The 17,128-nt window shown below is 47.1% G+C and overlaps 1 protein-coding gene across 1 annotated transcript in view; it reads right to left on the bottom strand.

Moving 5' to 3' along the window:
• Positions 1-17,128, bottom strand: part of LOC137331343 (uncharacterized) — an 86,021-nt gene that overhangs the window by 21,471 nt on the left and 47,422 nt on the right. The gene's annotated exons all lie outside the window — the stretch shown is intronic.

The following is a 17,128-nucleotide window of genomic DNA, read 5'->3' as shown; positions in this document are numbered from 1 at the left end:
ACCTGCTTGAGTTTGATTTGCATGCCTGTGATTTCAATTAGTACTTTCTATCCTCTTGTCCTTTTAGATGTGTGCCATCTCATTCTGAGTATCAATTCCATAGTGTTAAGGGATAAATAAACAATATAAAAACAAATCTTTTTATATTTACACACCCTGGTTTGTTGCTTGAAGTTACCTCTAATTACATCAGGAGTAATGCTTTTGGAGTCGCCTTCATGTTATATAGGGCAGACTTTTGAATTTCCATAGCAAGGAAAGATTAAAATAAATACATAGGCCCCCATATTTAAGGGGAGGGTGCGGGGGAGTGCGGGAAAACCCGGCAAGGTTGGGGATGTGCTGCCAAATTTAATGGCAGGACCTCATTATAATTCTTATCTTCTCTTTCTTGACGGGCGGGAAAACCAGCGGCAGGAAGCCACAGTCGGGGATGCTTGGGGACGGTCCCCGGAAATCAGGAAGGGGCGAGAGCGAGAGATCGGGGCTTGGTAGGGGTGGGGGGTGGGGGAGGAGAAGAGAGAGACCATTGCAGGAAGGAGGGAGTGAGAGATCGGGGCATATTGGGGGGTGGGGAGGTGATCGTGTCAGGGGGAAAGAGGGGCTGCGATCGGCAGGAGGGATGCCGAAGGCTTCCTTGAGAGGCCAGGGGTGAGCACTCCTGCTCCTCCTGGCCCACAAGGAGTACTGTAAAAGGCAGTTACCTTTTTGAGCTGGCAGCTCCTGCCTCCGTTACACTGCCGGGTTCCCTGAGCCTTGGGAAACCCACATGGCAACTGTTAAATTTAAATCAGGCTCTCAATTGCACTGTGATTTAAATATGTTAAAGAAGCGTCTGGCCTCTCAACAGCGGGACACTCACACGCCACAAAACCCACCGCCATAAAAACGGCAACGGGCGCATATGCAGCGGGTTGGGGACGTTCCCAGTTTTTACATTTTTAACCCGCCGCCCCCGACACGCTCCCACCCATCATGGGGGGGTTAATATCGAGGCCATAGACACTATCTACTCGTGAACTCTCCAAGAATATCCAAGGTGCTGGATTATTCCTCTCAATCATTCCAATCGCCAAGCCCAATATTTGTAACCATTCACAACAAGAGCCAAAAAACATTGCTTTCCCTTGCCTAAATTACAAATCATTTAAACTTAGATCACATGCGAGTCTACAACCAGAACAGTTAACAAGGCCTTTACCCATAAATTGTGGACCAATAAAGAAACCATGGGCCCGATTTTACCAGGGGTGCGGGTTCCCGGCAGATGGGCAACGCGCCCGGTGAAATTAGTGGGTTTCCCGCGCGATCGCAGCAGGCAACGCACTAATTGGATCCACTTACCTGCTCCTCCGGGTTCCCCGCTGCTGATCTGCGTGTCGGGCGGGCTGCGCATGCGCAGTAAGACCTGTCAGCTGGAGGCGCTCTATTTAAAGGGGCAGTCCTCCACTGACAGATGCTGCAAGAAATAGCAAAGATGACTGCATGGAGCAGCCCAGGGGGACGGCTGCTCCCAGTTTAATGATCCCTCACCCCAGGTATCAATACATGGGGTGAGGAGGAGGGGGAGGACAGAGATCTTCCACCCGGTGGGCGGGAGGAAGCGGCCTGCCACTGCCACCAGGAAGGCCTGGCTCGAGGTGGCAGAGGGGGGTCACCTGCGCCACCAAATATCGCCCACCCCACATCTCCTTCGGCACTGCCAACACTACTCTGTCACATCACCCCTCAAACCCACTCAAAGCCCATCCTCATCTTACCTGCACCTACTCACCTCGCCAGTACTCACCCCGCCACTACCACGCAACCCAATCCTCATACAATCTCATGGCTCTATCCCATACTCACCCTCTCGTGCATCTCTCTCACGGCCAGCCTCACTCAACCTGCCACCACCTGTGCTGCAGCCACAGGGCATGCATCACATATGTGCAGTAGGCAGCGTAAGGCAAACGTGTCGTGAGCATGAAGGGGATGCACAAGGGTGTTTGAGGGTTTGTCATGGTTCTTACTTCTATTGAATTTCAGAACAACTCACATCACACATTCTGTTGGCACCACTACTGCCATGTCTTTGCGAATCCTGTCTGGTTTGTGCAATAATGCCCGCTCCTGGGTATCACTATGAGGACCCACAACTGATGCCACCCATTGTGTCACTGCAGAGTGGGTGTAGGTGTATTTGCAGGGCTCTTCTGCGCAGACGACTGAGAGACATCGGCGATGTCCCCGGTTGCACCCTGGAAGGCTGTGGAGGAGAAGTTCGGGAGGGCAGTGGTGACTTTGACAGTGACAGGTAGGAAGATGGTGCACGGGCCAGCCAGGAGCAGCTCGGCATGTAAGAGGCTGCAGATGTCCACGGCTACATGTCGAGTGACTCTGAGCCTCCGTGTGCACTGCTGCTCAGAGAGGTCCAGGAAGCTGAGCCTCGGTCTGTGGAACCTGTGGCGAGGGTAGTGCCCTCTGCGACGCATCTCCCTCTGCGGTAGCCCTCCCTCCTGCTGTACAGGTGGATGTGTCACAGCACTCTGTTGTGGAGCTCCACGTGTCAGAGGTGGACGGCGTGGATGGCGAGGCTGGTGAGGCTGGTGATGCTGTTCGCCCTCCGAGGAGGTCATGACTGCAGCTACGGCGGCCCCCATCCGCAAGATGTACATCTGAGGGGGTCCGCAAGGTAGGTACATGTCTCCAGACCCCGGGGTAAGTGTGCAGGTTGGTGACTTTTCTTGTCAGGAGGAGGGTGGTGGAGGCCAAACTTTGTCCCAAGTGACAGAGTGGCCTCCTGCAATGGGTGAGGGTCTCCCCCCGCCCACCTGTCAAATGGACCTTTGCAGCTGCCACAGGCTGACAGCTGCAACACATCCATTCGATCTGGGAGTGTTTCCCCCAGTGTGGGAAACAGTCCCATGTTGATCCAAAATCCCACATAGTCCCTTAATCAGGTCAGTTAATGACCTGAAATAGCTAAGTAAATACATTCAAGTGGCATCCCGCTGGCTTTAATTGCCTGCGGGATTCCCACCAGCGGGGGCTGCGCGCGCACGCCGGCGCGTCAGCGGGGAACCCGGAAGTGGGTGGGATCGAGGCGGGATCCGTTCGGGATCCTGGATTTCGCTATTTTCGAGGCCCCCCCGCCGAGAACGCACCCGATAGCGGGTGCTAAAATCGGGCCCCATGTTTCTCACATAATTGCCCTTAGTGGGACTTCCCAAAACATAAAGCCTAGCCAGCAGCTTGAATTCAGTAATCAACAGAAATTCAATTTGAACTGCTATGTTTTCTCAATGGAGCAATATAAACTGTTAATCCACTCTATTAATCTGGCCCATGAAATCCACATCTTGGAACATAATTAACAATTAATTATACTGTCTTTTAGAATGTATACACTGAACCAAGGGTATAATGAGAGAGAGGAACTTAAAGTAATTAATACCAGTAAAGAAAAAGTACTGGAGAAATTAATGGGACTAAAAGCCAACAAATCCCCTGGACCTGATGGCCTACATCCTAGGGTTCTAAAAGAGGTGGCTGCAGAGATAGCGGATGCATTGGTTGTGATCTTCCAAAATTCCCTAGATTCTAGAATGGTCCCGGTGGATTGGAAGGTAGCAAATGTAACACCAATATTCAAGAAAGGAGGGAGAGAAAAAACAGGGAACTACAGGTCAGTTAGCCTGACATCAGTCATCGGGAAAATGCTGGAATCCATTATTAAGGACGTGGTAGCAGGGCACTTAGAAAATCATAATATGATTAGGTCCTTAACTGGACCAGCCATATAAATACTGTGGCTACGAGAGCAGGTCAGAGGCTGGGTATTCTGCGGCGAGTGACTCACCTCCTGACTCCCCAAAGCCTTTCCACCATCTACAAGGCACAAGTCAGGAGTGTGATGGAATACTCTCCACTTGCCTGGATGAGTGCAGCTCCAACAACACTCAAGAAGCTCGACACCATCCAAGATAAAGCAGCCCGCTTGATTGGCACCCCATCCACCACCCTAAACATTCACTCCCTTCACCACCGGCGCACTGTGGCTGCAGTGTGCACCATCCACAGGATGCACTGCAGCAACTCGCCAAGGCTTCTTCGACAGCACCTCCCAAACCCGCGACCTCTACCACCTAGAAGGACATGGGCAGCAAGCGCATGGGAACAACACCACCTGCACGTTCCCCTCCAAGTCACACACCATCCCGACTTGGAAATATATCGCCGTTCCTTCATTGTCGCTGGGTCAAAATCCTGGAACTCCCTTCCTAACAGCACTGTGGGAGAACCGTCACCACACGGACTGCAGCGGTTCAAGAAGGCGGCTCACCACCACCTTCTCGAGGGCAATTAGGGATGGGCAATAAATGCCGGCCTTGCCAGCGACGCCCACATCCCGTGAACGAATAAAAAAAAAGGCAGTGTCAACATGGTTTTATGAAAGGGAAATTGTGTTTGACAAATCTACTAGAATATTTTGAGGTTGTAACTAGCAGGGTAGATAAAGGGGAACGAATGGATGTAGTATATTTGGATTTGGAAAAGGCATTTGATAAGGTGCCACACAAAAGGTTGTTACACAAGATAAGAGCTCATGAGGTTGGGGGTAATATATTAGGATGGACAGCGGATTGGTTAATGGACCAAAAACAGAGAGTAGGAATAAACGGGTCATTTTCAGGTTGGCAGGCTGTAACTAGTGGGGTGCCGCAAGGATCAGTGCTGGGGCTATTTACAGTTTATATAAATGATTTTGATGAAGGGACCGAGTGTAATGTAACCAAGATTGCTGAAGATACAAAGCTAGGTGGGAAAGTAAGCTGTGAAGAGAACATAAAAAGTCAGCAAAGGGATATGGACAGGTTAAGTGAATGGGCAAGAAGGTGGCAGATGGAGTATAATGTGGGGAAATGTGAGATTATTCACTTTGGTAGGAAGAATAGAAAAACAGAATATTTTTTAGATGGTGACAAACTATTAAATGTTGGGGTTCGATATTACCAGGGTGGCGAGTTCGCGGCGGGGGGTCTATTAGGCGCGTGGGTAACGCGCCCGGTGAAATCAGTCTGCCCCGCGCACAACCACAGGCTAATTGGAGCCACTTACCTGGTCTTCCGGGTTCCCCACTGCTGATCTGCGCGGCGGGCAGACTGAGCATGCGCAGTAAGGTCTGTCAGCTGGAGGAGCTCTATTTAAAGGGGCAGTCCTCCACTGACTGATGCTGCAAGAAATAGGAAAAATTACAGCATGGAGCAGCCCAGGGGGAAGGCTGCTCCCAGGTTAATGATGCCTCATTCCAGGTATCATTGGACGGGGTGAGGAGGAGGGGGAGGACAGAGATCTTCCCCCCGGCGGGCGGGAGGAAGTGGCCTGTCTCTGCCACCAAGAAGGCCTGGCTCAAGGTGGCAGAGGAGGTCACCTGCACCACCAAGATATCGCGCACCTACAGGAGGCGCTGCAATGACTTAAGTAGGTCAGCCAAAGTGAGTACACTTACTCATTCCCCTACACTCCGTCTGCCACATCACCACCCCCACCCCACACCTCCTTCTGCACTGCCAACACTACTCTATCACATCACTCCTCACACCCACTCAAAGCTCATCCTCATCTTACCTGCACTTACTCACCTCGCCAGTACTCATCCTGCCACTACCACTCAACCCAATCCTCATACAATCTCATGACTCTATCTCATACTCACTCTCTCATGCATCTCTTTCACGGTCAGCCTCACTCAACCTGCCACTACCTGTGCTGCAGCCACAGGGCATGCATCACATATGTGCAGTAGGCAGCGTAAGGCAAACGTGTCGTGAGCATGAAGGGGATGCACAAGGGTGTTTGAGGGTTTGTCATGGTTTTTACTTATATTTAATTTCTGACCAACTCACATCACATATCATATTGGCACCACTACTGCCACGTCTTTGCGAATCCTGTCTGGTTTGTGCAATAATGCCCTTTCCTGAGGATCACAATGAAGACCCACACCTGATGCCACCCATTGTGTCACTGCAGAGTGGGTGTAGGTGTATTTGCAGGGCTCTTTTGTGCAGACGACTGAGAGACATCGGCGATGTCCTCGGTGGCACCCTGGAAGGATGTGGAGGAGAAGTTGTTGAGGACAGTGGTGACTTTGACAGCGACAGGTAAGAAGATGGTGCTCGGGCCAACCGGGAGCAGCTCGGCATGAAGGAGGCTGCAGATGTCCACGACTACATGTCGAGTGACTCTGAGCCTCCATGTGCACTGCTCAGAGCGGTCCAGGAAGCTGAGCCTCAGTCTGTGGACCCTGTGGCGAGAGTTGTGCCCTCTGCGATGCATTTCTCTCTGCCGTTGCCCTCCCTCCTGCTGTGCAGGTGGATGTGTCACAGCACTGTGTTGTGGAGCTCCACATGTCAGAGGTGGCCGGCGAGGCTGGTGATGCTGTTCGCCCTCCGAGGAGGTCATGACTGCAGCTACGGCGGCCCCCATCCGGAAGATGTACATCTGAGGGGGTCTCCGGAAGATGTACATCTGAGGGGGTCTGCAAGGTAGGTACATGTGTCTGGACACCAGGGTAAGTGTGCAAGTTGGTGAATTTTATTGTTAGGAGGAGGGTGGTGGAGGCCAAACTTTGTCCAAAGTGACAGAGTGGCCTCCTGCAATGAGTGAGGGTCTCCCCCCACCTGTCAAATGGACCTTTGCAGCTGCCACAGGCTGATGGCTGCAACACATCCATTTGAACTGGGAGTGTATCCCCCAGTATGGGAAACAGTCCCAGTTGTTTGTAAAATCCCACCCCTCCTGAAATATCTCCTTAATCAGGTCTCTAAATGACCTGAAATACCTAAATAAATACTTTAAGTGGCACCCCGCTGGCTTTAATTGCCTGCGGGAGTCCCACATGTGGGGGCTGCGCGCGCATGTCAGCGTGTCTGTGGGAAACCCGGAAGTGGGTGGGTTGGAGCCGGGCTCCCGCCCTGCCCCGGGGATCCCCGATTTTCGGAGCCCCCCCCGCCAGGATAGCGGGTGCTAATATCGAGCCCTTGGTGTTCAGAGGAATTTGGGTGTCCTTGTACGCAAATCACATAAAGTTAACATGCAGGTACAGCAAGCAATTAGGAAGGCAAATGGTATGTTGGCCTTTATTGCAAGGTGGTTGGAGTACAAGAGTAAGGAAGTCTTGCTGCAATTGTACAGGGCTTTGGTGAGACCACACCTGCAGGACTGTGTACAATTTTGGTCTCCTCACCGAATGAGGGATATACTTGCCTTAGAGGCGGCGCAACAAATGTTCACTAGATTGATTCCTGGGACGAGAGGGTTTTCCTATGAGGAGAGATTGAGTAGAATGGGCCTATGCTCTCTGGAGTTTAGAAGAATGAGAGGTGATCTCATTGAAACATATAAGATTCTGAGAGGACTTGACAGGGTAGATGTTGAGGGGCTGTTTCTCCCGGCTGGAGAGTCCTGAACTAGGGGGCATAGTCTCAGGATAAGGGGTCGGCCATTTAAGACTGAGACGAAGAGAAATTTCTTCACTCGGGGTTGTGAATCTTTGGAATTCTCTACCTCAGAGGGCTGTGAATGTTTAGTTATTGAATATATTCAAGGCTGAGATCAATAGATTTTTGGACTCTAGGAGAATCAAGGGATATGGGGATCGGGCGGGAAAGTGGAGTTGAGGTTGAAGATCAGCCATGATCTTACTGAATGGCGGAGCAGGCTCGAGGGGCCATATGGCCTAATCCTGCTCCTTTTTCTTATGTTCTTATGAAGACCTAAAGGCTGACAGTCTCTAATGAAACATTTTAGACATACCAACCCTTATAAGAATCAATCATAGGACAGTATGTTTACATTGATGTGAACGCAAACTATTCTGACCATGTCAAAGGAAACTGCCCTCCTCAGGGGATTAGCAAGATGTACAGAATCAAAGATCAGTTCACAGGGCATATCTTATATTTTGACTCTGATTCTGCTAAAATTAAACATCTCTGGTAGTTTTAATTAAGTCGTTCCTTTAGCTTCTGAAGTGAAGTAAGATATAGGAACAGCCTGCAACATCATAGACCAGGTAATGCCACTGGTATATACTAGATTAAGTCACACTATAGGTGCAACTTTAATCAGGGTTTATATAATAGATTGAAATGAATTATCGTTACCTGTCGATTTAAGAGCAAAAAGAAACCTGACAGAGCCAAAAGCCCCAGAAGTATGACCAGAGGGGTCTTTCTATCACAAACTCCAGGCACAGAGCAATTTGAAATGTCAGCCAAGTTATATTCTAAAAGAAGTTCAAGTTCAAGAGTGAAAACAACAGAACTGTAAAAGTGACAGAGTTCAAATTTGCTATAAATGCTGAAGATAGCATTAAATTTTTGTTGCCTCTTTCAAAAATCATGCAAACTGAAATATATTAAAAGTAAACATATATATATTAAAAGTAAACAAAAACTGTATATACAGGAGATTTATTTTCTCTTGCTTTTTATTTATTATTTTCTCTAGTTCATCTGTCTTTCATAACTTTCATACTAATGACTTGGACTTGTCTGTACAGGGCACAAATTCAAAATTTGCAGATGACACGAAACTTGGAAGGGTAGTGAACAGTTAGGAGGATAGTGATAGACTTCAAGAGGATATAGACAGGCTGTTGGCATGGGTGGACACGTGGCAGATGAAATTTAACCCAGAAAAATGCAAAGTGATACATTTTGGTAGGAAGAACGAGGAGAGGCAATATAAACTAGAGGGCACAATTCTAAAAAGGATACAGGAACGGAAAGATCTGGGGATATATGTGTACAAATCGTTGAAGGTGGCAGGGCAGGTTGAGAAAGCGGTTGAAAAAGCATACGGGATCCTGGGCTTTTCAATAGAGGCATACAGTACAAAAATAAGGAAGTCATGAACTTTTATAAAACATTGGTTCGGCCACAACTGGAGTATTGTGTCCAGTTCTGGGCACCGCACTTTAGGAAAGATGTGAAGGCCTTAGAGAGGTTGCAGAAGAGATGTACTAGAATGATTCTGGGAATAAGGAATTTTAGTTACATGGATAGACTGGAGAAGCTGGGGTTGTTCTCCTTGGAACAGAGAAGGTTGCGAGGAGATTTGATAGAGGTATTCAAGATCATGAAGGGTCTAGACAGAGTAGATAGAGAGAAACTGTTCCCATTGGTGGAAGGGTCAAGGACCAGAGGGCATAGATTTAAGGTGATTGGCAAAAAAAACAAAAGGTGACATGAGGAAAAACTTTTTTACACAGCGAGTAGTTAGGATCTGGAGTGCACTGCCCAAAAGGGGTAGTGGAGGCAGATTCAATCATGGCCTTCAAAAGGTAACTGGATAAGTACTTGAATGTAAAAAAATTTGCAGGGCTACGGGGATAGGGCAGGGGAGTGGGACTAGGTGGATTGCTCTTGCATAGAGCCAGCATGGATTCGATGGGCTGAATGGCCTCCTTCCGTGCTGTAACCTTTCTATGATTCTAACTGCTTGTCTTCATGCTATTCCCTGATCCTGAAGATCGGCTTACAAGTTTATGTGAACTAGTAGCGACCTCTGTTCCCATGGGCATATGGCCAAGATGGAACACAGGAATGTACAGGATCAGAAAAGACCATTAAGGTCCATCTGGCCGGTTCAAGTGACAAGGAAATATCATATCTAACAACACCTGTCATACTCCTTTTTTTTGTCCATGGTAACTTTATTTGAGAACAAGTCAAATTTATTTTGTAGTAACTGGCATTGAGATGGGTACTCCTATCAGTACACCTCATTACAGTGTGATGTTAAACTTGAATACCTCAGGGGGTGGAGTGCAGCGAAGAGAAAATTGGAAGAAAACCAAGACTTTAGGTTGGCAAAACTATTTTTTGCATTCAGGTTTTGCATAGTGTGATCATACAGAAGCAGAAGCAGCTTCAGGTGCTGGTACAATTACATGAAGCAGACAAGAGTGGCATTTACACTGAAAATTTAATCTAAACTAGGTAAATTAAGGGAGGTACAAACAACCAGAATTAATCCAAGTTGCCCCAATTTTCATCACTGGATTTCAAAGTGAGTTTGACCCTCAGTTCTAATGAAATTTTCTCCCAACAGATAGCCATGTAGAGTACTGTTTTGAGTGATTAATATTCGTGCTCAATTGTTAATATCCAGGGATCCATGTATAACTTGGTATTATCTCAAATCATTATCATGTGTTTATGAAGTGAGACCGAATGATTAGCATTCTACCTGTAGGATGGAGCTGCACATCTATAAGCACTTCAGACTGGTCTGAAGATTTAGAATATTAGGACAGCAGTGAGTGCCTGAAGATGGATTACTAGTTGTTTGGAATGTACTGGTGAGGTTACCTTAGTGGTAATTTCTTGCATCCATTCATAGTCAGTCAGCGAAAATTTCATCCTTTCTTGTGCAGATCAAGATGATCAAGATCCCAAAGATGAAGTTTTTAAGTGCTTAGCCTTTAATAGGTTGAAATTTGTTGTACATACTTATTGTAATATCGTTTTTGTTGAATACATGATCGTAGGTGGTTACAAATTTGGGTCTTGTCTTAGATAAGTTCTGAGGTACAGTGGTGTTAGTCATGCCTGTAAGTTGTCTGAGCATCTTACAGTGACTGTACTGGCCAAAATCTAACAATACAAAAGCATAATCCAAGGGTGTAACAGTTGTATCTTATGATTTGAACTGGATATTTGTATCTTTTGCATGTGTGCTTCTTCAATCTCTTTGAAGGTGGACCGAGAAAACATTTGGTAAGAAGAAGTCAGCTTTATTTTAAAAACCTGACCTGCTTTACAGGCTTTTCTGGACTTGACTTTCTGTCTGTGCCTCTGTTTATTATCACCCCCTGTTCACAACCAGAGGGGAGTAGAAACTTTCCAACACAATGCATGTTAGGTGCTAATCGATTGCTGAGACAGTTTAACAAATTTGCCCATTATTTATAGTCTACAGGGAACAACATCAAAGCTTAGCTCACTAGTATCTTAACCACCTATTGTCTCGGTGCCTTTTTAAAAAATAAACTTGGGTGAAATACACTTAACATTTAAAAGTAATTTTTTTTCACAAATCCTTTCTGTGGAAAGGTGGTCAAAAAATCCTGAAATGTGATATAGTTATTGATTTATTTTGTGGAACTTTGGTGCATGATGATAAATATAGGTTTAAGGAGAGGATTAGTGTTAAAAAGGTTTCTTGTGAGAATTTATTTGTAATAAGAACATAAACCCCAAAGAAAGAAATGGCCATTCAGCCCATCGAGCCCACTCCATTCAGAATCCATGTGCAATTATTCTAACATGGACTTCTTCTGTCCTCTCCCCCCACCCATGACCTGTTGATCTTTACTTTAAAGAACATTAATTTCCTTTCCTGTTAAAAAAAAGTCAAGCACTATGTTAACATCTCTATCAGCGTTAATTCCTCCTCTGAACAGATGTCAATTCCACTCTCTTTTAATGATGTAATTGAACTCAAAAATCAACTGGCAAAAGAACTGTACTATTTTATTTATTCTTGCAGTGGTGGTAGTTATAATATATTTTAATTTAGTTGGCTTTCTGTGGTGGTAGATGGAACATGTCTCAGTTTAGTAGGCTTTGTGGTGATAGGAAAATAGGCTTCTGCTTGTGTTATTAATGTAATGGTGTTGGGGTGGGGGGAGGGGCGGCAATATTTTTCTGCCTGGTTGATTTTGTATAGTGTCAGTAATGTTTAGTGGGGATCTTCTAGGGCATTCATGTCGAGTAAGGAGAGCAGAGGCGTAAATGTTCTATGATACAATAACTTGTTGCAATGCAAGTTTCAGCTCTTCGCATAAGTCTAGAAAAGACTTGGTGATATTAATTGATGAATGCTTAAAACATTCCTATGACATGTCCACTATTTTACAATGGTCAACCCTTCAGCTAAAATAGCGGACAAAGGAATCTCACATAAACGTGTTAAATATTTGTCTGGTAACGTTGGCGACAGTAATTTCTAGGTAGTGGTGTACCAACATCATGACTGAAATTACTTTCCCATTGGCTGTGATAATTACTATACATGAGCTACATTCAGTGACCTTATGTGGCATTCCCTCATTTAAATCCTGTATGGAACTGAAGTAACTGATGATAAATTTGGCAAAATAAAAACTACATTAGTTCAACAATGCACTCATAAAAGTGGCAGTAGCCTGGGCAGAAATAGTCCTATGAATTTATGCTTAAATCCCATTCAGGGGATTTTTCAAGATGTTAGCCACTTATGCCTGGAAAGAGGTGCAAGTCAATTCAAAAGGCATAACAGGTAGAATTAAAGTAATGTTAGTACTAATATAATCTGAATTAAAACTAATTAAATAATTTTAACACATTTATCCCCATACCTGATGTTTCAATATAACTTACAATGGGGAACAGTGGAAAGCCAAATGTTGTTCCACTCAGAACACTTCGTGTGTCCTGGAAAACCACATGTGCATTAAGTGCCGCCAACTGCTCGAGCTCCAGCTCCAGCTCCAGCTCAGAGTTTCTGAGCTTGAGGGGCGGCTGGCATCACTACAGTGCATACGGGAAGCTAAGAGTTTCCTGGATAGCATGTTTCAGGAGGTGGTCACCGCTACAGAGCGTTCAGGTGGAGGAGGGAGTGGGTGACCACCAGACAGACTAGGAGGAACAGGCAGGCAGTGTAGGAGTCCCCTGGGAATGTGGCACTCTCAAACCGGTATTCAGTGCTGAATACCAGTGAGGGTGTTGACACCTTAGGGGAGTGCAGTCAGGAGCAAATCCATGGCACCATGGGAGACTCGGCTGCACAAGGAGGGCAAAAGAAATGCAGTTGTTACAGGGGATTCGATAGTCAGAGGGATAGACAAGCGTTTCTGCAACTGCTGACATGAGTCCCGCATGGTATGTTGCCTCCCTGCTGCCAGCGTAAAGGACATCACTGAGAGGGTGCAAAACATTTTGAGGGGAGAAGGGGAACAGCCAGAAGTCGTGGTCCATGTGGGAACCAATGACATTGGAAGGAAAAGGGTTGAGATCCTGTAGTCTGAGTTTCAGGAGCGAGGGAAGAAGTTAAAAGCAGGACCTCAAAGGTAATAATCTCTGGATTACTCCCAGTGCCTTGCGCTGGTGAGTATGGGAATAGTAGGAGAAGACAGGTTAATGCGTGGCTAGAGACATGGGGGTCGATTTTAGCACCTGCTATCGGGTGCGTTCCTGGCGGGGAGGTCTCCGAAAATCGGGGATTCCCGGGGCGGGTCGGGAGCCCGGCTCCAACCCGCCCACTTCCGGGTTTCCCACAGACGAGCTGACATGCGCGCGCAGCCCCTGCATGTGGGACTCCCGCAGGCAATTAAAGCCGGTGGGGTGCCACTTAAAGTATTTATTTAGGTATTTCAGGTCGTTTAGAGACCTGATTAAGGAGATATTTTACATGGGGTGGGATTTTGCAAACAACTGGGACTGTTTCCCGTACTGGGGGAAACACTCCCAGTTCAAATGGACGTGATGCAGCTGTCAGCCTGTGGCAGCTGCAAAGGTCCATTTGACAGATGGGGGGGGGGTAGACCCTCACTCATTGCAGGAGGCCACTCTGTCACTTTGGACAAAGTTTGGCCTCCACCACCCTCCTCTGAACAATAAAATTCACCAACTTGCACACTTACCCCGGGGTCCAGAGACATGTACCTACCTTGCGGACCCCCTCAGATGTACATCTTCCGGATGGGGGCCGCCTTAGCTGCAGTCATGACCTCCGCGGAGGGCGAACAGCATCACCAGCCTCGTCGGCCACGCCGTCCACCTCTGACACGTGCTGTGACACATCCACCTGCACAGCAGGAGGGAGGGCAATGGCAGAGAGAGGTGCGTCGCAGAGGGCACTATCCTCGCCACAGGGTCTACAGACTGAGGTTCAGCTTCCTGGACCTCTCTGAGCAGCAGTGCGCACGGAGCCTCAGAGTCACTCGACATATGGTCGTGGACATCTGCAGCCTCCTTCATGCCGAGCTGCTCCCGGCTGGCCCGAGCATCATCTTCTTACCTGTCGCTCTCAAAGTCACCACTGCCTTCAACAACTTCTCCTCCGCATCCTTCCAGGGTGCCACCGGGGACATCGCCGACGTCTCTCAGTCGTCTGCACAAAAGAGCCCTGCAAATACACCTACACCCACTCTGTAGTGACACAATGGGTGGCATCAGGTGTGGGTCGTCATTGTGATCCTCAGGAAAGGGCATTATTGCACAAACTAGACAGGATTCGCAAAGACATGGCAGTAGTGGTGCCAATATAATATGTGATGTGAGTTGCTCAGAAATTAAATATAAGTAAAAAAACCATGACAAACCCTCAAACACCCTTGTGCATCCCCTTCATGCTCACGACACGTTTGCCTTACGCTGCCTACTGCACATATGTGATGCATGCCCTGTGGCTGCAGCACAGGTAGTGGCAGGTTGAGTGAGGCTGACCGTAAAAGAGATGCACGAGAGGGTGAGTATGAGATAGAGCCATGAGATTGTATGAGGATTGGGTTGAGTGGTAGTGGCGGGATGAGTACTGGCGAGGTGAGTAAGTACAGGTAAGATGAGGATGAGCTTTGAGTGGATGTGAAGGGTGATGTGACAGAGTAGTGTTGGCAGTGCAGAAGGAGGTGTGGGGTGGGGGCGGTGATGTGGCAGACAGAGTGTAGGGGAATGAGTAAGTGTACTTACTTTGGCTGACCTACTTAGGTCATTGCAGCGCCTCCTGCACTGTATGCAGGTGTGCGATATGTTGGTGGTGCAGGTGACCTCCTCTGCCACCTTGAGCCAGGCGTTCTTGGTGGCAGAGGCAGGCCGCTTCCTCCCGCCCGCCGGAGGGGAAGATCTCTGTCCTCCCCCTCCTCCTCACCCCATCCAATGATATCTGGAGTGAGGCATCATTAAACCTGGGAGCAGCCTTCCCCCTGGGCTGCTCCATGCTGTAATTTTTCCTATTTCTTGCAGCATCAGTCAGTGGAGGACTGCCCCTTTAAATAGAGCTCCTCCAGCTGACAGACCTTACTGCGCATGAGCAGTCCGCCCGACGCGCAGCTCAGCAGCGGGGAACCCGGAAGACCAGGTAAGTGGATCCAATTAGCCTGCGATTGCGCGCGGGGCAGACTGATTTCACCGGACCCCCCGCCGCGAACCCGCCGCTCTGGTAATATCGAGCCCATGGTGCAGGAGGGAGGGCTTCAGATTCCTGGGGCATTGGGACCAGTTCTGGGGCAGGTGTGATCTGTTCAAGATGGACGGGTTGCACCTCAACAGAGCTGGGACCAATGTCCTCGCGAGGATATGAACTAATGCTGTGGGGAAGAGTTTAAACTAATTTGACAGGGGGATGGACACCAGGATGAAACATTAGAGAGGAGAAACAAGGTGCACAGAGAACTGGGAGGGACAAGTAGCACTAGAGTAAAGAATAGTCCAGAAATAGGAGGGATCAGACAGGGGGTAAATGTGAGGCAATCTAAGATGAGATTGGAGTGCATGTGCGTAAATGCACATAGCGTGGTAAAAAAGGTTGGTGAGCTGTAGGCTCAAGTCGCCATATGGAACTATGTTATAGTGACAACAACAGAGACCTGGTTCAAAAAAGGGAGGATTAGGTACTTAATATAAGAACATAAGAAATAGGAGCAGGAGTAGGCCATACAGCCCCTTGAACGTGCTCTGCCATTCAATAAGATCATGGCTGATTTTCGACCTCAACTCCACTTTCCCACCCGATCCCCTTATCCCTTGATTCCCCTAGAGTCCAAAAATTTATCAATCTCAGTCTTGAATATATTCAATGACTCAGCTTCTAAACTTCAGAGAGATTAGGCCCATTCCACTCAACCTTTCCTCATAGGACAATCCTCTCACCCTAGGAATTAATCTAGTGAACCTTCGTTGTACCGCCTCCAAGGCAAGTATATCCGTCCTTAGATAAGGAGACCAAAACTGAATGCAGTTTTCCAGGTGAGGTCTCACTAAAGCCCTGTACAACTGTAGTACTTACTCTTGTACTCCAACCCCCTTGCAAATTTGCTTTCCTAATTGCCTGCTGTACCTGCATACTAACTTTTTGTGTTTCTTGTACGAGGACACCCAAGTCTCTCTGAACACCAACATTTAATAGTTTCTCACCATTTAAAAGATATTCTGTTTTTCTATTCTTCCTACCTCACATTATACTGCATCTGCTACCTTCTAGCCCACTTACTTAATGTTTATATCTCTTTGTAGACTCTTTGTGTCCTCCTCACAGATTACTTTCCCACCTAGCTTTTTATCGTCAGCAAACTTACCCCCCCCTCACAGTCAACCTAACGTTGATGGTGGGGAAGCTTTTAGAGACAATAATCAGGGACAAAATTAATTGGCACTTGGAAAAGTACGGGCTAATAAATGAAAGTCAGCATGGATTTGTTAAAGGAAAATAGTGTTTGACTAATTTGATTGATTTCTTTGATGAAATAAGGGAGAAGGTTGATGAGGGTAGTGCGGTTGATGTTGTGTATATGGACTTTCAAAAGGCATATAATAGACTTGTTAGCAAAATTAAAGCCCATGGAATTAAAGGGACAGTGGCAATGTGGATACAAAATTGGCTAGGGGACAGAAAGCAGAGAGTAGTGGTGAACGGTTGTTTTTTTAGACTGGAGGGAAGTAAATAGTGGTGTTCCCCAGGGGTCAGTATTAGGACCACTGCTCTTTTTGATGTATACTAATGACCTGGACTTGGATATAGAGGGTATAATTTCAAAGTTTGCAGAAGACACAAAACTTGGAAATGTAGTAAACAATGTGGAGGATAGTAACAGACTTCAGGAGGACATAGACAGATTGGTGAAATGGGCAGACACATGGCAGATGAAATTTAATGCAGAAAAGTGTGAAGTGATACATTTTGGTAGGAAAAATGGGAAGAGGCAATATAAATTAAATGGTACAATTTTAAAGGGGGTGCAGGAACAGAGAGAAATGGGAGTGCACATCTTTGAAGATGGAAGGACAAGTTGAGAAGGCTATTAAAAAGCATATGAGATCCTGAGCTTTATTAATAGAGGCATAGAGTACAAAAGCAAGGCAGTTATGCTAAAACTTTA

This window comes from Heptranchias perlo, chromosome 13, assembly GCF_035084215.1.
Source record: "Heptranchias perlo isolate sHepPer1 chromosome 13, sHepPer1.hap1, whole genome shotgun sequence".
NCBI lineage: Eukaryota > Metazoa > Chordata > Chondrichthyes > Hexanchiformes > Hexanchidae > Heptranchias > Heptranchias perlo.
Note: the sequence above shows the minus strand (reverse complement) of the source record. Positions and strands in the feature narration are given on the sequence as shown.